General features: G+C 40.1%; 1 long non-coding RNA gene across 1 annotated transcript in view; it reads left to right on the plus strand.

Moving 5' to 3' along the window:
- The first annotated feature begins 9,279 nt into the window (after positions 1 to 9,279).
- LOC140631458 (uncharacterized) overlaps positions 9,280 to 24,023 on the plus strand; it is a 36,591-nt gene continuing 21,847 nt past the window's right edge. The window contains exons 1-2 of the long non-coding RNA XR_012029008.1: positions 9,280 to 9,408; positions 11,494 to 11,591. This is a non-coding gene — a long non-coding RNA (uncharacterized lncRNA). The remainder of the gene's footprint in view (positions 9,409 to 11,493; positions 11,592 to 24,023) is intronic.

Below are 24,023 nucleotides of genomic sequence, written 5' to 3' on the forward strand. Positions count from 1 at the left end.
TTTATTCCCTTTCACTATTTTTTATATTCCCCAAATGAATGAGACCATATAATGTTTGTCTTTCTCCGATTCACTTACTTCACTCAGCTTAATACCCTCCAGGTCCATCCACGTTGAAGCAAATGGTGAGTATTTGTCGTTTCTAATGGCTGAGGAATATTCCACATCTTCTTTATCCATTCATCTTTCGATGGACACCGAGGCTCCTTCCACAGTTTGGCTATTGTGGACATTGTTGCTATGAACACTGGGGTGCAGGTGTCCTGCCATTTCACTGCATCTGTATCTTTGGGGTAAATACCCAGCAGTGCAATTGCTGTGTCACAGGGCAGGTCTATTTTTATCTCTTTGAGGAACCTCCACACGGTTTTCCAGAGTGGCTGCACCAGGTCACATTCCCACCAACAGTGCAGGAGGCTTCCCCTTTCTCCACATCCTCTCCAACATTTGTAGTTTCCTGTCAGGTTAATTTTCCCCATTCTCACTGGTGTGAGGTGGGATCTCATTGTGGTTTTGATTTGTATTTCCCTGATGGCAAGTGATGCAGAGCATTTTCTCATGTGCGTGTTGACCATGTCTGTGTCTTCCTCTGTGAGATTTCTGTTCATGTCTTTTGCCCATTTCATGATTGGATTTTTGTTTCTTTACTATTGAGTTTAATAAGTTCTTTATAGATCTAGGCTACTAGCCCTTTATCTGATATGTCATTTGCAAATATCTTCTCCCATTCTGTAGGTTGTCTTTTAGTTTTGTTGACTGTCTCTTTTGCTGTGCAGAAGCTTTTTAATCTTGATTAAGTCCCAGTAATTCATTTTTGCTTTTGCTTCCCTTGCCTTCATAGATGTATCTTGCAAGAAGTTGCTGTGGCCAAGTTCAAAAAGGGAGTTGCCTGTATTCTCCTCTAGGATTTTGTTTTGTTTTTGTTTTTTAAAGATTTTTAAAATTTATTTATTCATAATAGACATAGAGAGAGAGAGAGAGGCAGAGACACAGGCAGAGGGAGAAGCAGGCTCCATGCTGGGAGCCCGACGTGGGACTCGATCCCAGGATTCCAGGGTCACGTCCTGGGCCAAAGGCAGGTGCCAAACTCCTGAGCCACCCAGGGATCCCCCTCCTCTAGGCTTTTGATGGATTCTTGTCTCACGTTTAGATCTTTCATCCATTTTGAGTTTATCTTTGTGTCTGGTGTAAGAGAATGGTCTAGTTTCATTCTTCTGCATGTGGCTGTCCAATTTTCCCAGCACCATTTATTGAAGAGACTGTCCTTTTTCCAGTGGATAATCTTTCCTGCTTTGTCGAATATTAGTTGACCATAGAGTTGAGGGCCCATTTCTGGGTTCTCTATTTTGTTCCTTTGATTTATATGTTTGTTTTTGTGCCAGTACCATACTGTCTTGATGACCACAGCTTTGTAGTACAACCTGAAATCTGGCATTGTGATGCTGCCAGCTCTGGTTTTCTTTTTCAATATTCCCCTGGCTATTTGGGGTCTTTTCTGATTCCACGCAAATCTTAAGATGATTTGTTCTAATTCTCTGAAGAAAGTCCATGGTATTTTGATAGGGATTGCATTATATGTGTAAATTGCCCTGGGTAGCATTGACATTTTCATAATATTAATTCTTCCAATCCATGAGCATGGAATATTTTTCCATCTCTGGGTCTTCCTCAATTTCCTTCAGAAGTGTTCTGTAGTTTTTAGGGTATAGATCCTTTACCTCTTTGGTTAGGTTTATTCCTAGGTATCTTATGCTTTTGGGTGCAATTGTAAATGCACCCAATTAATTTCTCTTTCTTCAGTCTTATTGTTAGTGTATAGAAATGCCACTGATTTCTGGGCATTGATTTTGTATCCTGCCACTCTGCCGAATTGCTGTATGAGTTCTAGCAATCTTGGGGTGGAGTCCTTTGGGTTTTCTAGGTACACTATCATGTCATCTGCAAAGAGGAAGAGTTTGACTTCTTCTTTGCCAATTTTATGCCTCTTATTTCTTTTTTTTTTTTGCCTGATTGCTGAGGCTAGAACTTCTAGTACTATGTTGAATAGCAATGGTGAGAGTGGACATCCCTGTCATGTTCCTGATCTTAGGGGAAAGGCTCCCAGTGTTTCCCCATTGAGAATGCTTTTGCTGTGGGCTTTTCGTAGATGGCTTTTAATGTTCCCTCTATCCCTACACTCTGAAGAGTTTTGATCAGGAATGGATGCTGTATTTTGTCAAATGCTTTCTCTGCATCTATTGAGAGGATCATATGGTTCTTTTTTTCTCTTGTTGATATGGACTTTTACACCCCTCTTACATCAATGGGTAGATCATTCAGACTAAATATCAAGAAAGCAATGGTGGCTTTGCATTTGGACCAGATGGATCTAATAGATATATTCAGAATATTCCATCCAAAATCTGTGGAATAAATACTTTTTTTCAAGTGCACATGGAACATTCTCCAGAATAGACTACATGCTAGGCCATAAGAAAGTCTCAATAAATGAAAAAAGATGGAAATCATATCATGCATCTTTTCTGAACACAACAGTATGAAACTAGAAATCAATCACAAGAAAAACTCTGGACAGGACACAAATACATGGAAGCTATAAAACATGCTACTAAACAATTTCTTTTGATCAAGATATCAAAGAAGAAATTAAAAAACACATGGAGACAAATGCAAAAGAAAACACAATAATCCAAAATCTCCAGGATGCTGTTCTAAGACAGGAGATTATGGCAATGCAAGAAGCAAGAAAAATCTCAAACAAACAACCTAGCCTTACATCTCAAGGACCTGGACTAAAAGAACAAACAAAACCCAAAGCCAGTAGTAGGAAAGAAACAATAAATACTACAGGAGAAAAATTGAAATCAAAACATAAAAAAACACAACAGATCAATAAAATTAGGAGCTACTTCTTTGAAAAATTAAACAAAATTGATAAAACTGTGACCAAATTCATCAAGAAAATAAGAGAGAGTACTCAAATAAATAAAATTGGAAATTAAAGAGGTAAATAAAAACTGACATCACAGAAATACAAAATATTATGAGAATGTTATAAAAAATTTTATACCAACAAACTAGACAACCTCGAAGGAACGATCAATTCCTAGAAACATACAACCTTCCAAACTGAATCACAAAGAAAGAGAAAATTTGACAGACCAATGACTAGTAATAAAATTGAATCGGTAATCAAAAACCTCCCAACAAACAGAAGTCCAAGACCAGATGGCTTCACAGGTGAATACTACCAAACATTTAAAGAAGACCTAATACCTATTCTTCTCAAACTATTCCAAAAACAGAGAAGAGGAAGGAAAGCTTCTAAATTTATTCTATGAGGCCAGCATTACCCTGACAACAAAACCAAATAAAGATACTACAAAAAAAGAAATCTACAAGCCAGTATCTCTGATGAACATATATGCAAAAACTCTCAACAAAATATTAACAAACCAAATCCAGCAACACATTAAAAAAATCATTCACCACAATCAAGTGGGATTTATTCTAGGGATGTAAGGGTGGTTCAATATTTGCAAATCAATCAACATGACACAACACATTGATAAGAGAAAAGATAAAAACCATATGATTATTTCAATAGATGTAGAAAAAGCATTTGACAAAGTACAACATCCACTCATGATAAAAACTCTCAACAAAGTAGGTTTAGAGAGACCACATCTCAACATAATAAAGACCATATATTAAAAATCCACAGGTAACATGATATTCAATGTGAAAAACTGAGAGCTTTACTTCTAAGGTCAGAAACAAGACAAAGATGTCCACTTTCACCTTTTATTCATCATAATACTGGAAGCCCTAGCCACGGCAATCAGACAAGAAAAAAGTAAAAGGCAAGTAAATGGGTCAAGAAGTTTCACAATTTGCAGATGACATGATTCTCTACAGATAAAACCCTGAAAACTCCATCAAAAAAACCACTAGAACTGAGAAATAAATTCAGTAAAGTTAAGGATACAAAATTAATATACAGAAAACTGTTGCATTTCTATGTACATTAGTAATGAAGTAGCAGAAAAAGAAATTTTACAAAACAGTCCCATTTACAATTGTACCAAAAATAATAAGATAGTTGGGAATAAATCTAACCAAGGAGGTGAAAGACCTGTACTCTGAAAACTAAAACAATGACTTAAAAAAATTGAAGATAACACAAACAAATGGAAATATATTCCATGCTCATGGATTAGAAGAATTAATATTATTTTAATGTCCATATTACCCAAAGCACTCTACAGATTTAATGAAATCTCTATCAAAATACCAAAGCATAGAGGTGCCTAGCTGGCTCAGTCAGAAGAGCATGGGACTCTAGTTATTGAGATTGTGAGTTTAAGCCCCATGTTGGGTGCAGAGATTACTTAAATAAATAAACTTTTAAAAAAGTGTTCAAAAAAAAAAAGTGTTCAAAATACCACCAGCATATTTCACAAACCTAGAACAAATAATCCTAAAATTTGTATGGAGCTGCAAAAGACTTTAAATAGCTAAAGCAATCTTGAAAATAAAAATGAAGCTGGAAGCATCATAATCCCAGATTACAAGATACACTACAAATCTGCAATAATCAAAACAGTGTGGTACTGGCAAAAAGAAAAAAAAAAAGACACATAGATCAACAGAACAGAACAGAGAGCCCAGAAATAAACCCAGGATTATATGGCCAAGTAACCTATGAAAAGGAGATAAGACTATACAATGTGAAGACAGTCTCTTCAACAAACAGTGCTGGGAAAATTGGACAGTTAGAAGCAAAAGAATGAAACTGGACCACTTACTTAAACGATACACAAAAATAAACTCAAAATAGATTAAAGACCTAATGTGAGACATGAAACCATAAAGTTCCTAGAAGAAAACATAGACAGTAATTTCTTTGATATCAGCTGCAGAAACATTTTTCTAGGTATGTCTCCTATGGAAGGGAAAGAAAAGCAAACTATTGGGACTACACTGAAATAAAAAGCTTCTGCAGAGTGAAATAAACCATTGACAAAACAAAAGGGCAACCTACTAAATAGGAAAATATATTTGTAAATGGTATCACTGATAAGGGACTAATATTCAAAATATAAAGAATTTATACAACTCAACACCAAAAAACCCAAGCAATCTAATTAAAAAATGGGCAGAGGACCTAAAAAACAAAACAAAACAAAACATTTATCCAAAGGAGACATACAGATGGCCAATGGACACATGAAAAGATGTTCATCATCACTAATAATTAGGGAAATGCAAATTAAAACCATAATGAGACAGCACTTTTTTTTTCTAATCAGAATGGTTAGAATAAAAAAACACAAAAATAACAAATGTTGTCAAGGGTGTGGAGAAAAAGGAACCTCCACGCAGTGTTGGTGAGAATGCAAACTGCTGCAGCCCATATGGGAGATAGTATGGAGGTTCCTCAAAAAATTAAAAATAGAATTACCACAACCACATGATCTACTACTGGGTGTTTACCCAAAGAAAATGAAAACACTAATTAGAAAGGATATATGCACCTCTATATTTATCACAGTGTTATTTACAATAGCCAAGACATGGAGGTGCCCAAGTGTCCATCAGTACATGGATGGATAAAGAAGAAATGGTATATATATAATGGAATATTATTCAGCCTTAGAAGAGAGTGAAATCTTGCCATTTGCAACAACATGGATGAATCTAGAATCCTCTAGGATTTAATTCTGGTGCTAGGTGAAACAAATCAGGAAGAGAAAGATAAATTCCATATAATTTCACTCCTATGGAATTTAAGAAACAAAACCAACAAACAAACAAATTAAAAAAGAGATACAACAAAAACCAGATCTTAAATACAAACTTGTGGTTGCCAGAAAGAAGGTGGGAGGGGTTATGGGTGAAATAGATAAAGGGAATTAAGAGTACATTTATCTTGATTTATCTTGATGAACACTGAGAAATGCATAGAATTATTCATATTGTGCACCTGAAACTAACACTGTTAATTATACTTAAGTAAAAAAATAATTTAAAAAAAAAGAGATGCCATGAGAAAACAGCAAAGTAAATCCATGTTCAGTGTAGTAATCTAGACGCAGGTCATCGTCATAAGTGAGTGGAGCAATAGGGGCGGTGTCTGATCTGCGACAACCGTTTGTTTGGTTTTTTTAATGATAATAGTGAATTTTATTGTACTTTTTAAAATTTTTATTTAAATTCAATTTAAAAAATTTTTAATTAAATTCAATTTGCCAAGATATACTGTAACACCCAGTGCTCATCTCATCCTGTGCCCTCCTTAATGCCTCTCACCCATTTACCCCATCCCCCCACCCTCATCTCCTTCTGCAACCCATTGTTTGTTTCCCAGAGTTAGGAGTCTCTCAGGGTTTGCCTTCCTCTCTAATTTTTCCCTACTCAGTTTCCCTCCTTTCCCTTATGGTCCCTTTCGCTATTTCTTTCTTTTTTAAAAAAAAATTATTATTCATGAGAAACAGAGACAGAGAGAGAGAGGCAGAGGGAGAAACAGGCTCCCTGTGGGGAGCCCGATGTGGGACTCCATCCCGGGACTCCAGGATCACGCCCTGGGCTGAAGGCGGCGCTAAACCGCTGAGCCACTTGGGCTGCCCCCTTACACTATTTCTTATATCCCACATATGAGTGAAACCATATGATAATTGTCTTTCTCTGATTGACTGATTGATTTCACTCAGCATAAGTGAACAATCAGTTCCATCCACATCCAAATAAATGGTAGGTATTTATCCTTTCTGGTGGCTGAGTAATATTCCATGATATATATATATATACATATATATATCTCACATCTTCTTTATCCATTCATCTGTGTGACAACTGGTGTTAAGGAAGAGACTTTCAGCATGTCAACAGACACTGACACTTAATATGCCCAAACACATATCTTCGGAGATTTTTTTCCAGGCAGAAAAAGTCAAAGATTTACTTTGTACTTATTTGCAATACTACAGTGGATGTGGACCCCAGCACTCTGAGACTGACCCCTATCGAGACTAGAAAGAGAGGTTGTTACAGCAGAGGCCAGCAGGATAACCAGGAGCTTATCAGGTAAACGCACAAAGGGAAAAAACAAACGAGCAATCAGGACTTACTGTAGGGGAAGAAAGAATTTTCTTCTGCTAACCATAGATCTTCAGATGACACTGTATAATAAAAGACAGATTAACAAGGCAAAAACACCCCAAACAACTCAAACCCATGTTTATTAACATGTATTTCTGACATATACATAGGAAAGAATAATTCAAGGAGGTGGCCTAGAACTCTGGTTTATGCAATTTAACAGAGAACAATATATTTATAGAGAAATTAAAGAGAGAGAGAAAGAGAGAGCATGAAAGGGAATAACCAGGGGTAAGACTTGAGAGTGAAGTGGTCATGGAAGGCTCTGGTAGAAGGACATTTTGATTGAGATCCTAAGAGCTACAAGAGAGCTTGCGGAAATGACCATGATCGTAGGAGAAAAAGAAGTTGAGGACACAAAGAAAAGAGTCATTCCACGAGTCAGAATCTGTGGTCTTTGAACAACATGTCATTTATGGATTTTGTGTTGGTTCCTAACTATCAAATATGTAGTCATGTGCCAGCTCGGTATCTGAGGCTTGGGATGAAAAACAAAGTAGGAAACATGCACCTTCACCTCAAGAAACTTACCAGGTGGTCAGTAACCCTTAAAGTACTCACAAGAGTCAGAGGGAGTCATGAGGTTGGCGAAGACAGAACATGAGATGGAACTGGGTATGATTTGTTTGGTAGGTGATAAGATAGAGTAAGCCATTTGAAGCAGGTAGATCTGATTATCAAAGAGGCAGAGCATGGTCTTGGGGTCAGGCATGGTTTTAAATCCCCAATTGCATAATATTGGGAAGTTCTTTTTTCTCTCTGATCCTCAGTTTCCTAATCTGGAAATTAAATCTTATGTTTTCTACCCCTTCTGTGGTTGTGAATATTAAATGAAGATCTGTGTAGGACTTTGGAGAATGAAATGTCTGTGTCCATAGCCATCTAGGACATGGAGGTGGACCACCTCCCTGAAACAGCACTTGGTGAATTTCCAGGATTTTCTGCTTCTCCTGGTTAATAACCAGCTTGGTTGCTAGAGACAGCAGTCCAAATCTGTGCCCCGTAATTAACAGTCTTGAGTAAATGATAGGTGGGGTTTGTGGAAACCATCTGGGTTTGTAAAAGGAAATCTCTCTGTCTCTCCTTTCCATCTCAGCAGTGGCTCTGGTCAGACCTCTCATTTGGTACAGCCATCTTTCAAAGAGTTCTATCTCACACAGTTGAATCAAACATATCATTTACCCCAATTCATAACATATGAAAATAGTTAAAACCAAGAGTACAACTAAAGTTCTTTCTTCCAGATAAGCACTTCCAATAAGTTAGACCTTTATATAAGCAACAGTAATCGAGACACAGGTCATAGCGATGGGCAAGTGAAGAGAAGTCTGTGACCACCTGCACCATGAGAGGATTCAGCCATTACTTTGATAGCTTGGGGAATGTGGACCAGTTTTATCTTAAAAGTGTTGAACAATCTTTATTTTTTTTCATTTGTTTTTATTGAAGTTCGATTTGTCAATTTATAGTATAACACCCAGTGTTCATCCCATCAATGCCCTCCTCAGTGCTTGTCACCCAGTTACCCCGACCCCCCGCCCGCCTCCCCTTCCACAACCCTTTGTTTGTTTCCCAGAGTTAGGAGTCTCTCGTGGTTTGTCTCCCTCTAGTTTTTCCCACTCAGTTCCCCTCCCCTCCCTTATAATCCCTTTCACTATTTCTTATATTCCACGTATGAGTGAAACCATATGATGATTGTCCTTCTCCAACTGACTTACTTCACTCAGCATAATACCCTCCAGTTCCATCCACGTCAAAGCAAATGGTGGGTATTCATCCTTTCTGATGGCTGAGGAATATCCCATTGTATACATAAACCACATCTTCTTTATCCATTCATCTGTTGAAGGACATCGAGGCTCCTTCCACAGTTTGGCCACAGTTTGGCTACATTGCTGCTATGCACATTGGGGTGCAGGTGTCCTGGCATTTCACTACATCTGTATCTTTGAGGTAAATACCCAGCAGTGCAATTGCTGGGTCGTAGGGTTGAACAATCTTTAAATGCAAATATTTTCCTCTTTCTGAATTTCAAAGTTGAAAGAGATCTAAATATCCCTTCATGTTATGCATGAAGAAGGTTCCTGGGCATTATGAGATCACACAGCCAATCAGTGGCAGATCTAGAAGAAAACAGGACTCAAGTATGCTGATGGAGACAATATCTCTTTCAGCCAGACCACGCTGCCTCTCTGTCTCGTGGGAGCTCATATGAATTAGCAAGGTCTTGTGGGCTGCGATCAGGAGGTGAGCAGACTCCCTGGCCTGGGGGAGGACAGAGTGATGCTCCTCCCTCTCTCCCCACACACACTGCTTGCAGCTCCAGGAGGCAGGAGAGGAGCTCCCACCAGATGCAGGACTTTTTCACTATTGTGGCGTGGCTTTATAATGCCAGCTATAATAAAATCCCTCGATTCGGGGTATTTGTAAAATGATCTTTGATGATGTCTGTCTACTCTTGTCCAGGATTGCAGGACTTACTCTTCTTATTTTCCTAGAACCACGGAGGAACTGCATCCATTTTCTCTCAGCATCTTGTCCCTGGAACCCCCAGGATTCTCAGTAGGAAGGATGTTTACAGTGAGAAAGGACAGGACTTTTGAGGACCTGGATTTCAGTCCTAGCTGTAACCCTTAATGATTTTGAGATCTCCAGCAAGATATCAATCTATTTTCTGGAGCTGCTTATATGTATTAACTTATTGTCCAACTATAAAGTATTATACTAAACATTGAGATATAAAGAGGGCAAGCAAGATTCCTGCCCTCCAGGAGATTGCCCTGTGGTGGGAGATAGCCAAATAAATAATTATAATGTATGTTCTAGAATAGAGCAACTACATGTGTGCAGATGACGTATACGCAGCCTGGTTCTCCAACACCAGACCTACAAATGGCTCTATGCTGCAGACTTTAAAGGGGTGACAGTGAAGAAAGTGTTAGAGGTCACTGAGAACCAGATTAGAAGGAGCATTCTATATCTAACTGAGGAGGCCAAACTTTATTCTGTTAATTCAGGCCACACTTGTAGACTTGAAGCAGGATCCAATTTCCCTGTTAGAAAGATCATACTGGTTGGCAGGGCAGGCCCAGAGCAGGGAAACCAGACAAGTGGTTCTGGGAGAAGAGAGGAGTTCCCAAGCCAGGAGGAGAAGAAGCCAGAAGAAAAGATCCAAGAGGTTAGAGGAAACCCAGGAGAGAGGAGGGTATTATGGGAATTTTGGAACGAGAAAATTTCAGGAGGAATTGGAAAACAGGATTGTCCAATCTTGCAGACCAGGAGTAACACAGGACCAGGTGGCAGCCCATGGCATTGGGTCACTAGGATGTGCTGACAGCCCTAATGGCACCCAGTCCAGGGCAGTTGTGGGCAGAAACCAGACTGCAAGTATTGAGAAGAAAATGGGAAAGGGAGATGAGATGGGAGGATGAAAGCCTTTGTTTCTCTTCCTGACCATTAGGACAGGAATAAAATCTCTGATGATACCATCCATTCAAAATCATTTAAAATGAGATGGATGAAAACGTCCTGGAGGTGGATGGTGGTGAAGGCTGCCCAACATTGTGAACGCACCTAATGCCACTGAACTGTACACTTTAAAGAAATAAGTAAATCTTTTTTTTTTTTTAGTAAATCTTTTTAAAAAATAATTAAGCTATATTGTTTTGTAAGATTTCTTTCACTAAATATAACATGTTTTCTCATATTATGAAACATTCTTTTAAAATATTATTTTAAATGGCTATAGAATCCCACTGATGCATGTAAAATTCCACTTTTAGACATTTAAGTTTTTAATTTTTAGAAAAGAAGAAAATTATGTTTGCTTTTTGAAATTATGATGGTTCTGTGCAGCAAAAATAGAAAAACACAGAAACAGAAAAGGCCACATGTAATCCCACCATCTAGATAACCACTATTAGCACTTGAACCTATTCTTTTCAGTCTCTTCCTCTGTGTGTGTGTGTGTGTGTGTGTGTGTTCACTTATATAATTCTCTATTGTTGGATATTTCAATGATTTGTCATTTTTCAATATTATAAATAATATCCCATATGATAGAATACTATGCAGTCATTAAAATATTCTAAAATAATATCTCATAACTTGACAAAATGCACATGCTGCGTTATAAAGCGGAAAAAAATAAGTTGCAAAACGTTATCACCATGATGACAAGTTTATTCAGGTGTCAATATTTACAAATTGTATGTGCAGTTTACTTTGTGTCAATTAATAACTAAGTAAAGCTGCTTTAAAAGATAAATGCATTTCTTAAAAAAAATTATGTTGAAGTAACAGACATCTCATTGAACACATCTTTATCTTTAGAACAGGTCCTCAGACTGGAATTCCTGCCTGGAAGTTTCTTGGTGTCTTCTGGCAAATTGAAGGGAGGGATGGAACTGGAAGGTAATATGCTGAGTGAGGTAAGTCAATCAGAGAAGGACAATCATCATATGGTTTCACTCATATGGGGATTATAAGAAATAGTGAAAGGGAGTATAAGGGAAAGGAGGGGAACTGAATGGAAAAAATTAGAGGGAGACAAACCATGAGAGACTCCTAACTCTGGAAATGAACAAAGGGTTGCGGAAAAGGAGGTGAGCAGGGGTTTGGGGTAATTCGGTGAGGGCACTGAGGAGGACACTTGATGGGATGAGCACTGGGTGTTACACTATATGTTGGCAAATCGAACTTCAATAAAAACAAATGCAAAAAGATAGTATAAAGCCTTTACAACTAAAAAAAGAAAAAAAAGAAAACTGAAAAATATACTTTATTCTCTAATCTTAATACTGAATATATTCTCTGTTCTTTCTTTCCTATCTTTTCTTGCATTTATACAGATTTCTTTGATAAAATGAGAAATAACATTAAACTGCCTTCCTCACTGTCTTTGAGATTATGCATTAAAACTTCCATGCAGGGATCCCCGGGTGGCTCAGTAGTTTAGCTCTGCCTTCAGCCCAGGGCGTGATCCTGGAGTCCCGGGATCGAGTCCCACATCGGGCTCCCTGCGTGGAGCCTACTTCTCCCTCTGCCTGGGTCTCTGCCTCTCTCTCTCTCTCTCTTTCTGTGTCTCTCATGAATAAATAAATAAAATCTTTTAAAAAATAAAATAAAACTTCCATGCTTATTTACTAAGTTCTTGATTGAAATTTATAGTCATAGATACTCACCTTGACCTCATGCAGCCATGTACATATTAATTCTTCATTATATATTTTGGACTAATTTTTAGCCAGCATATATAAATATGGATTTGTAGAGTAGTGTATCTGGATTTGAAGAGTCTGAGTCATTCCTAAATGTCTTAGTTTCTCTATTCATTTTTTAAATGGAAACAAAATAAATAGAAATAAATAAATGGGGGAAAATGTATATTCCGAAAGCTAAATAAGTTTTTTCATACGCCAGATTGTTAGAGAAGGGGACGTGATGATTTTTTTCAACAAGTGCAAAAATGTTTTAAAATATAGTTTGAGTCCATATTGATTTTAAAGAAGAGGGAGAGAAAGCAAAACCAAGTGCAAACAGGACCCAGGAGAGGAAGAACCGCTACCGTCCGGTGCCTCCCCTGGGTGAGCCGCAGCGCCCTCACCTGGTAATGGGATGCAGGTGCACGCTTTGCAAGCCAAGAACGCTGGATTGCCAGCCACCATCAGGAGCTGGAAGAGGCAAGGAAAGATTCTAGGAGCCTGGCTGTGGACGCCTTGATCTCTGACTTTCGGCCTCCAGATCACAGCCCTGACAGACTTTTATACACTGAGCACTTTTCTTCACCTCTAACTAGACACAGTTCTCGCCTGAAGCACCTGTTACGGTTGTACTTTATACATTATTTGTATCATTTAACTGAGCTCGGTCTCCCCCTGGACCCCTTGTTAGGCTATAAGCTCCATAAAACAGGAACACCTTTCTCTCTCCAGAGCCTGGTGTGTGACATTAGAATAGTTGGGAATGAGTCAGTCATGGGGTGGGTATCCTGTACCTGGCTACATGCCGAAGTGCCCATGACACAGGAGCAGCTTGGAGTCCATATGCTGCCATCCACTCATGGTCCTGAACACTTGGCCATGTCACTGCTTTGGTGACAGTGACACCATTGGGCATGCCTGATTCAGCCTTGGCTGGGTACCAGCTACTCTGCTAAGCACTTGGCCAGGATTGTTCCACTTAATCCTCACAATGGCTCCATCCAGTTGGTCTCTGTGTGATTCCCACTTCACAGATGTAAAAGCTGAGTCTTGGCCAAGGTGGCACAGCTAGAAAACAGCAAAGCCAGAACTTGCATTTGGATTTCTCTGACTCCAAATCCCAGGAAGAACATCAAGCACCTCCCAGTGTTCTTGCTTCATTCTGTTGACTGGGCAGGTCCTAACCTCTGGGTTACCCTCTTTGGTTAGACTTGAAATTTAAATTTACAAAAGAAATGTGCAAGTGGGATCATACCCGGGCAGGGTCCTTCATTTGCCCTTTATTCTGTGACTAGGGTGTAGAGCCATATAAATCAAATCCATTCATATCAAGCACCTGCTTAAAATCCCACAGTCCTTGGGGTAAAATCCCTCAGTTCTGTGCCCGTCACTGAATTATCCTCTGCTCTCAGTCCACATATGTGCCCCAGCACACATGGTTCCTGTTCTAGCCACCAGGAGCCATCTGCAGTCCCCAAAGGGCCACCTTTCACCTTTCCCCCAAAAGGCCCTGCAGTGGCTGAGTTGGCCTCTCCCTCAACTCCATCACCCTCAGCAGACTTAGTAGGCTTCAAGAGGCTGTGTCTTACCTAATCTGAGCTGGGTAGTCTTGAGCAACCTTGCCATGCTTAGTTACTTGCTTGTCTCCCACCAGACATCCAAGACATCTGTGTGGTTGGAAAATGGAGCGAAATAGAGCATGTGGGGGAGGGGAAGCCCCTGAGCCCTGGCACCAGACAGACCTGGGTTTGTATCCTGCCTCCCCAGTTGCTCACTGGGAATCTTTAGGTAGCCATTGAGACTACCCAAATTTCATTTTCCTCATCTGTAAAGTGAGAATTTTCTTATCATCTTGTTAGGTTGTCAGGAGTTTTGATTTATATACAAGAATGATTGCATATATTCAGAATGCCAGGTATATAGGAAAATTTCATTCCCTGTATCCAACTGCATATATGAGACAGCATTAATAAGGTTACATCCACTTGGAAGTTACAGGCATGATTTTATACTCTTCTCCATTCTACAGACCTTGGCAAGTCATATAGATACACCTAGATCTGTGCTGTTAATGCTAGCCACTAACCATATGTGCCTGCTGAACATTTGAAATGTCTGAATTGAGACATATCCTCAGTGTGGAATGAATACTGGATTTCAAAGATTTAGTAGGAACAAAAAAAAAAGTAGAATATCTCAATAATAATTTCTACTATTGCTTACATGTCAAAATGATAATATTTAGGATATATAAGGTTAAATAAAGTATATTACTAAAATTACTGTCACATTTATCTTACTTACTTAAAATAAGGCTGCTAAGGGGCACCTGGGTGGCTCAGTTGGTTGAGTATCTGCCTTTGGTTCAGGTAGTGATCTCAGGGTCCTGGGATTGAGCCCTGCATGGGGCTCCCTGTTCAGGGGGGGAGTCTGCTTCTCCCTCTCCTTCTGCCCTTCCCCCCAGCTCATGTACTCACTCATGCTCTCTCAAATAAATAAATAAATAAAATTCTTAAAGAAAATAAATAAGGCTGCTAGAAAAAAAAAAACCTTTGAAATTACATATGTGGTTTACCTTTGTGGTTTAAATTATATTTCTACTTGATAGGGTTACCCTGGACTCTCAGAGAAAATCTGAAAGCTTACTTCAACTCATTTACTCTCCGTGTGCATGTTAAGCTTCATAAATGGCCACAGATAAGGGAGCAATCAAACTGTAGCCATAGGTGCCCTGAGCAGGGTAAAGTGGGGTGGGACATCATCAGAGAAGAAGCTTTGGTTAAAAAAAAAAAAATCAAATTCACTTGTTCTGATATTTGGCTCTAACCCTTTGAGCTTTCCCCATGTACAGTCCAAGGCTCTATGTCTTGAGAGGCAGCTTTGATTCTTTGGCTTCTATTACAACCTCTGGCCTAGATTCATTCACTCCTATGAAATCTAAGGAGTCAAGTGTCTATAGGTTGAGGCTAGAAGGGCTTCAGATTTTCCATGATATTTTCCATAAGAAATAGTCATCAAAAAAAAAAAAAAAAAAGAAATAGTCATCAATTGAGCTAAGAAAACATCCATTTAGCAGAAAGAAACACTGAGGCCCAGAAGGCAATAGCCTTTGTTTTTTTTTTTTTAAGATTTTATGTATTTATTCATGAAAGACAGAGAGAGAGAGAGAGAGAGAGGCAGAGACACAGGTAGAGGGAGAAGCAGGCTCCATGTAGGGAACCCAATGTGGGACTTGATCCCAGGACTCCAGGATCATGCCCTGGGCCGAAGGCAAACCTCTGAGCCACTATACACTGGGCAGAAAAACTCTTACTTCAGCCTACATCAAATAAAGAAAAAAAATACTCTGATTCCAAGAATGGTGGCTTTGAGGAATTATGATTCATCCTTGGAAATTTTTGAGAAAATTAGTTGGTAGAGACCAAAGGGCAAATGTGAGAAGAATATAATTAAAGAGGCCACTGATTGGGATAAAATGCTTATTTACCTCAGGAGTCTTTCAAAGACAAAAGTCAAAGAAGCCAAGCAGCCACTTGAACATTAAAAAAAAAAGAGACAGAGAGAGAGAAAGAAAGAAACAAGCCAAAGAAATACTAGTATACGAGGGTAATCAGATACATCAAAAAGTCAGAAAGATAATTAAAGATGAGAATCTAATTACAGAGCACATAGATTTAGACTAATAATCAAGAGGTCTGCAAACACACTTAGGAGGAGGAAAGAGAATCTCAAATTTAATTTTTTTAAAAGATTTTATTTATTTATTTATTTATTTATTTATTTATTTATTTATTTATGAGATACACACAGAGAGAGGCAGAGACATAGGCAGAGGGAGAAGCAGGCTCCCTGCGGGGATCCTGATGCAGGACTCCATTCCAGGACCCCAGGATCACACCCCAAGCCAAAGGCAGACACTCAACCAACCATCTGAGCCACCCAGATGCCCCCAGAATGTCAAATTTAGAGGAGGAAGTCTGACTAGTTCAGGTCCTTCATCTCTCTGAAACTCAGCTTCCTCTTCTGTAAAGACCTCTAAGCTCCTTTCAAATCTAAATTTAAGATTGCATAAAATGAATAGCAAAACCTATTTTAGCTAAATCTATTTTATGAAAGAGCTAAATGTATTTTATGAAATGCTAAATCTATTTTATGAAATCTTAACTTTACATAGATAATTTTTGTAGAAAAAGTAAAAACTACATCTGAGCAAGAAAAAAATCAAAATCAATCTTGCCATCAAGAGAAAGCTACTGTGAACACTTTAGTGTATATTCTCTCAGATTCATATATATACATAAAGATAATTTTTTACAAATTTTGTTATGACATGCTTCCAGTCGACGAAGTATTTCAAGGACATTTCCTTGTCTCTGTTTACTTTCCATGCCATTGCTCGTGATGGCTGCCGTGTTTTATAGTTTAAATATAGGCATCAATGCACAATGAGTTGCAGGATGTGTCACAGGGCAAATGTGAGTCTGTCCAGATTAGGAGGGATACAGAAAGTTCAGGGAAAAAATAACAATATAGGACGCCTTCTAACCTATAAGAACTTTTGCACAAAAGCCTTATAACCTACAAAGTGTTTTTAAATCTTATGACTGCCCAGCTAGCACAATGTCTAACATATAGGGAACCTCAATAAACATTATTGAATAAATGAAAACATACATATGTATTATCTTATGTATTCCTCATAAAACTGGGATGAGAACTGCATCAGCATCATCAGCATCATTTTACACATTTTATAGATCACCTCTGTCTCCTTGGTAAAATCCATTGTGATTTATACAATATTTTACACAAATCCATCTCATTTGAGCATAGGATTTTATCCCCATTAAAGAAAGATGGAAACTGAGGCTAAGGTCAGATGGTCACCAAGTGGGAAAGCTTAACCTTGAATGCAAACTTGCAACACTCTCCATTGCTTCCCAGCCTTGAAATGTCCTCTCCTCCTTTATTTAAGCAGTTTGTGCTGTAGAACAAATCATCTGTATCCTGGTAAATGGTTAACATTCAGCTCTGGGGGAGAAGGAGCCCTGATTTGTAGCATTTACTGATTTCCCTGGTATAAATACTCCCACTATGGCTGATCTGAAGCTGCTGATGAGATGTTACTGAACACAGAGATGGGAGATGTCCACATTTAGCACACAAGTGCCAGCTGGCTGTAACACACTGCTGGATGGGATCATCTTTCCTTCTACCTAATTATAAATTCCTGGGGACTGTATCTCTTATCAGTTTTCACAATGCCACACACCTATACAGCAATTAATAAGATATTTGGCTTTGGGGTGCTGAGGTGGCTCAGTTGATTGAGGATCCAACTGTTGGCTTCGGCTCAGGTCATAATCTCAAGGTCCTGGGAGTGAGCCCCCACAATGGGCTCTGTGCTCAGCAGGGAGTCTGCTTGAGGATTCTGAGGATTCTCTCTCCCTCTCCCTCTGCCCCTCCCCACTGGGCTTGCTTGAGCACTCTCCCCACACCCAAGAAATAAATATATCTTTTTAAAAAAAAGAATCTTTGGGCTTGGCATAAATGTTTAGCCTGGCTTTGCAATTTCAGTTTCTCATTCTCTTTGGTTTCCTCACCTGTACAGTCGTTTACCCCAGACTTAGGGGGGAATGCATGGAGACAGTCCGGTCACTTGAATTGCTTCCCTTTCTTTTTTTTATTTATTTTTTATTTTTTTAAAATTTATTTATGATAGTCACACACACACAGAGAGAGAGAGAGAGAGAGAGAGAGAGAGGCAGAGACATAGGCAGAGGGAGAAGCAGGCTCCATGCCCCGGGAGCCCGATGTGGGACTCGATCCCGGGTCTACAGGATCGTGCCCTGGGCCAAAGGCAGGCGCCAAACTGCTGCGCCACCCAGGGATCCCTGTTTCCCTTTCTTTAATCCCCACTTGTGTCTTTGTCATGGTCTGGGGTAGAGTCATGAGTCTGAAGAGAGAAGCAGCAGCTATGGGGACTCAGGATTTCCTGCTTTATATTTATAGTCTCTTAATACCGGGTTTAGAGTCTCCTGTCCTGGGGTCCCAGTACCTCACGTTAACCAAAACATTGGTTTTGGATTGTTGCTTGAATGAGGTCAGTAGGAGGTGGAGGTGGCAGATGGGAAGTAAGGCTCATGGGAAGTTCAAGCCTATACATTTCTTCAAACCTAAATTGGCACAAAATCCATAAATAATTCAGAAACCTGGAAGTTGTTAATTATATTGATCAAGGCTACAACTCTTGGGGCTAATTTTTCCCCTCAACATCTTACTGGGAATGTCCTGCTGTGCATCTTAACTGGAGTTGGTCTGTGCTGATACAGAAACTTCATTTTCTTGAGAGTGAAATGTGCACACTGTGAAACAGTCTAGAGCCAGGAGGAAGGTGGAGAAAAGGCAGACTTTGGCACCACCTTCTGGAAGATTCTGTTTTTACATGCCATGTACGAATTTAATAAAATTGGTAAGATCTTTTGTATTCTGTTCTCTAATACATGGTCAGTTTTGAAAATCTCTTGTAAGAAGAGATATAGGAACAAATATAATAAAACATTAGTTAAATACTAATTTCTCCTACTAAAACACTTATCAAATCCTCTGTCAGATTGAATTTTAACTTTTTTAATTTTTTTAAAGCAATCTCTACACCAATGTGGAGCTTGAACTCACAACCTAAGATCAAGAGTCATGTGTTCCACAGACAATGCCAACCAGGGGCCGTGAATTTTAACTGGACTTATTTTCCCCCTCCAACCTACCCTCCCTTCAAATTCAAACATCAAGTAGACTAGACAAAGACTGGAGAAGGGAAAATGGGAAAAGCAAAGGGCACTGATCTAGAAAAATTGAAAAGTGATTCTACATACAAAGCCAGAACAACTCTCTCAGGAGAGAGAGAAATGTGCCCCTAGGGAACTACTAAAATCAGATAACCACTGCAAAATGAAAACAAGAAAAAAACGTGCCAGCTGCATGAACCAACAAGCCACACATCTAGCAGCAGCTTTGCTGGAGAGTTTCTCCTTACTGTAGTCTGGACCTCCTGGGTCTGGGACAAAAGTGTTCTCAGTTGCCCTGGGCAAGTTATACCTGCAGAGCCCACTCTGCCAATGCCAAACCCCAAGGCTTTATTTCCACACCATCGAGCAACTTCAGAAAGGCTCAGGATGCTTTCTCCTCTTCCTCTTTGGAGTTTTGCTTCATTCACATTCGTTTTCAATGGCTTATTTGTAGAACACTGATAAACACATTTTTTTCTCTCCCCAATAGTGATATGACTTGGTATTTGCACATTGGTTGATGCTTTTCAAAGGCTGTCACTGCTGTCACCTCCCAACACCCCTGTGAGGCAGGTAGAAAGGTGCTGCTCCTCATGCCACCAATGACAAACTGAGGCTCCAAGGGGGCCAATATGTTGTCCAGACCCCACAGCCCAGCACCTCTGGTCCTCAGGCCAGGCCTTCAGTCACTCTGTGGCACCTTGTAGGGACCCCATGGGGCCAGTGGGGCTTACATCATGTGGAGTGGCAACAGGGCCCCCTTGACAAAACCTGGGTGAGCTGTTGCTCCCATCCCACACAGGCTGCCTGACCAGGTGCCCTGTGGAGCTGAAGGGAGGGATGAGGGAGAGAAAACTCTCCAGAGACATACTGAAGAACACCTGGGGTGAGCATGGGATTGAGTCAAATGTCACAAACTACTTGTCAAATACCCCCTGTGGACTAGGAATCCCAAGCCAGAGTGGATGCTGTAGGTTCCTCAGGGAGCTTTCAGTTAGGTCAGACAGAAAAGTTAGATGACCGCAATACAATCAAGAAATCGTCATCATCATAAAAGAAAGTGTGCTTGGAGACACAGAGATGTGGTGGACAGAGGAGAGCTCAGGTGGCCTTCCATCAGCCTCTAAGTGAGAGCAGATATGAGGGATGGTTTAAGATCAGAAAGAGTCACATCCACACACACACTCACCCTTACTCATGCACATCCACAGAGGAAGACCCCCCAGGCCCTCTCCATCCCTCAGGCTTCTCAGGGCTGCTCCAGAGGCCCACCTCAGGCCCAACCCTGAGGAACAAGTCACACAGGTACTAAAGCCTGAGATTCATGAAGGATGAATCTCCAAAACTGAGGGATGACAAAGGACTGTCTCTCCCCACTTTTCCATACTCTAGACTTGGCTTTAGCTTTGATAGGACCCTTTGTAGGAAGCCAGGGGCTATCCAGTGTCATTGGCTTGGATTGATGTGGCAGCTTTGCCTAGTTTCTGGAACCGAGGGACTTGGTGGTGAATTATCAACCTGGGAGCTATTTCTGTTTCCTAGAGTCTCACAACCTTCCTGGAGACAGGACAGGGGTCACTGAAATTGCTCCACAGTGATGGCAGAAATTCTTCAACTGGCTCAGCTACCTGTGATCCACATTGTCATCTCACATGACCTTTGTTCTCCTCCTCTGATAATGACAGCTTAACGAGCTCAGTGGAGGTTTCCCACAAATACCAATGAGTAATCCCTTTTGGTTTTTAGAACAGGAGAACTAAGGAAGTAATTTCAGGGGTTTGGAAGTGAACTGTAGATCCCATTTTTATGTTAAAGGCTTCACTGATTAATATAGATGTTCTATAAGTAGGAAAAGGGAAAATCCTACCCTTCCGTGGCCTATGAAAGTTCTACAGATTGGCATCAAGATCACAATCATTTTATCTGGGCCTCAAGCCAGGGGCCCCTAAATGGATCATGTGGAGTCCACTGCTGCCTGTGGAGTGCTGGCTCTGAAAATGTGCTTTGGGGTTTTGGAATTCTCTGTGGATGATAGTTGGAAAGCAAGAGGTCAGGCTCTTGAGAGAGATTTTATCTTCATTCCTCACTTCTATTTCCAATTCATAAATTGGTCCAGAAGGTTCATTCATTCATTTGACAAACAGTTATGTAATACTTGCCCCAAGCACACCTAATATTAGGCATTGTAAATACATATGTGATTAGAGCCTGGTCCTTGTAGTATGGGATAAAGTAAATAATGAAAGTTATTTAACATGAGCTCAGAGCTCTTCGATGCATGGTTCCCTGCCTTACTAATTTCCCACCCCTTTAACTTAGCACAGAATCTGAGATTTAAGCAAAGGAGCCCAGTAAGACTTTATCCAATGAATAAGGGTCAACATTTAAGAATCTACTTGCAACAATGGCAATGTGTCCACTTTAGGAGAGATGTGGCAACAGTATGTTTTCAGCAAGGACTCTATGGTAACATGCAAATAAAGGAATTATTGCTACATCTTATTAAAGAAATAAAAGTAACATAGGCACAGAGGAAAGAACGTTTAATTCTGCCTAGGAGGGCTACAATGGTGGAAGGGGAAAACTCGTTTCTCCTCTATTTACCAGTCTGCCCTCAATACTTCTGGCATCACCAAACAATTCTCCAACACAAGCTGGGTGTCCTACAATTCAACTCAATGCTTACGCTGTCTATCTAGAGATAGTATCAGATCCCACAGGTTAAGGCCTCCATCCCACAAGACTGCCCTCACTTCAGACCCCAATTGCAAGCCTTTCTTGTCTTGTCACCTGTGCTTCTGATCAACCATAAAATCAGAGGTTCCCACCATCCCTTCTCAAGTTTGATAATTTGCTAGGATAGCTTGAAGAAAAGGAAGACAGGTCACTTAACTAGATTACTGGTTTGTCCTAATAGGATACAACTCAGGAACAGACAGATGAAAGAGATGCACAGAACAAGGTATGGAGGAAGGGACATGGAGTTTCCATGCCCTCTGAGCAGGCCACCTTCTCAACCCCTCCACCAACCCAGAAGCTCTCCAAATGTCTAACATAAGGCATGTTCAGGGCAAGTGTCAAATAAGTGTTCAGATGAATGAATGAGTGCTAAATTAGGAATTTTAATGGAGGCTTCATTATGTTGATACAATTTATTAAATCATTGGCTGCTGGTAATTGATTGAACCTCTAGCCCCATCGCCAGAGGTCTAGAGGTGGGACTGAAATTTCCAACTCTAGTTATAGCTGGTTGCCCTAACATCCAGCCCTCAAACTTCAGGCTCTCAAAAAGTCACCTTATTAATATAAACTCAGTGTGGTTGAAAGGATCTTATTATAAATAACAAAAGAGATCTTTATGGCTCTTATCACCTAGGAAATTCCCAGGGTTTTAGGAGCTCTGTGCCAGGCACTCTGTGGGCAAGTAGAGAGATGATGGCAAAAATCTGGGTGAAGGGTTTTGTTTTCCTTTTGCTATGCTTAGGAGGTCAGGCTTTCTCCTACAAACTATACCAAACCATTGAAAAGTTTTTAAACTCACCATGCTGGCAATATGAAGGTGCGGGCTAGGAGCTACAGACATTAATAGGGGGTAGCAGTGGTCCATGTGAGAAATGATACAAGTACCAAAAGGCCAGTCCAGGACAGGGGGCTGGAAAGATGCAGAAGTGAAAAGTGTTTAGTACATGTGATCAAAAGTGCTGCAAGGTGACAATGAAGAACTCAAGCTTTAGAATTAAACAGATCCAACTTTCAGTTACACTATTTACTCTGTGATCTTGAGCAAACAATCGGTGTCTCAGTTTCCTCATCTACAAAATGCAGCTAAGAGTACCTACTTCATATAATTGGTGTACTAAATTAAAATATTAGGGATTAGTATAATGTCTGGAACATAGGACCTTCTAAATCAGTATTAGCTATGATTATTATTACTGATTAAGCATGGGGGCAAGATGGAAAGAGAGAAATTGAAGAAGACTTGGGTTTCTGGATAGAACAAGTAGGGAAAGATGGTTTCATGGATCTAGATGAGGAGTTAGGTGGAAGAGCACATTTGCAGGTAAGAATTTCAATTTCCAGTTTTGGAAATGTTGAATTTAAGATAAATATGAGGCAGCAATAGAAATGTCCACTGGGCATTCAATAGAGAAATCTGGGCTGGAGTTGGAGATTTAGGGGATTCACAACACAAACAAGGACATTTAAACCAGCAGAGGACATGAAATCATTTGAAAAGGGACATTAGTGGAAGAGGAGAGATCTCAGAGGACACCAGCATGCAGAGGGGATACAAAGAAGAGTGCCCGACAAGTATCCTGGGGATTGTTGCAGATGGAAGGGGAAGGTTGTCTATCCGAAGTGCTTCCAAGGGAGAAGAGAGCTCACCCAGAACCCACGGTGTGCCTTTCTGCTGAGTAGCTCACAAAGGTTAGTAAGACCCGTCCCTCACAGAACTTATAAAAAAAGCTCCAGGAGCTTCAAAAACCTCCCTGTAATGAACTACAATTCTGTTTTAGTTGCCTCTTTTCTTTCTTCTCTCTTCTTTATGAATAAATAATTTTCACCTGTAATTTCTCTGTCCATCTCTCTGTCTTTGCTTATAGGGTAGACACTATGTGAGCCCAGGGGCTCAGGCCTTGTTTAGACAGCAGTCTGTTGAAAGCATTATGCGGCGGGCCAGGCCAGACCAGATGTCCTGTGTTGCCTTCCAGCTTTGTGGAGCTTCCTCCCAGGCTGCTGTGGCACATTGCCCTGGTCAGCCAACACTTTGAGAAGTGAGTCAAGAATTCTGGCCAGGAAGGAAGGAAATGTTGGAGGTCTGTGGAAATGTAATGCAGCTACTTTAACAATCTTGGGCATTGCAAAAGAC

This window comes from Canis lupus, chromosome 4, assembly GCF_048164855.1.
Source record: "Canis lupus baileyi chromosome 4, mCanLup2.hap1, whole genome shotgun sequence".
NCBI classification, from domain to species: Eukaryota; Metazoa; Chordata; class Mammalia; order Carnivora; family Canidae; genus Canis; species Canis lupus.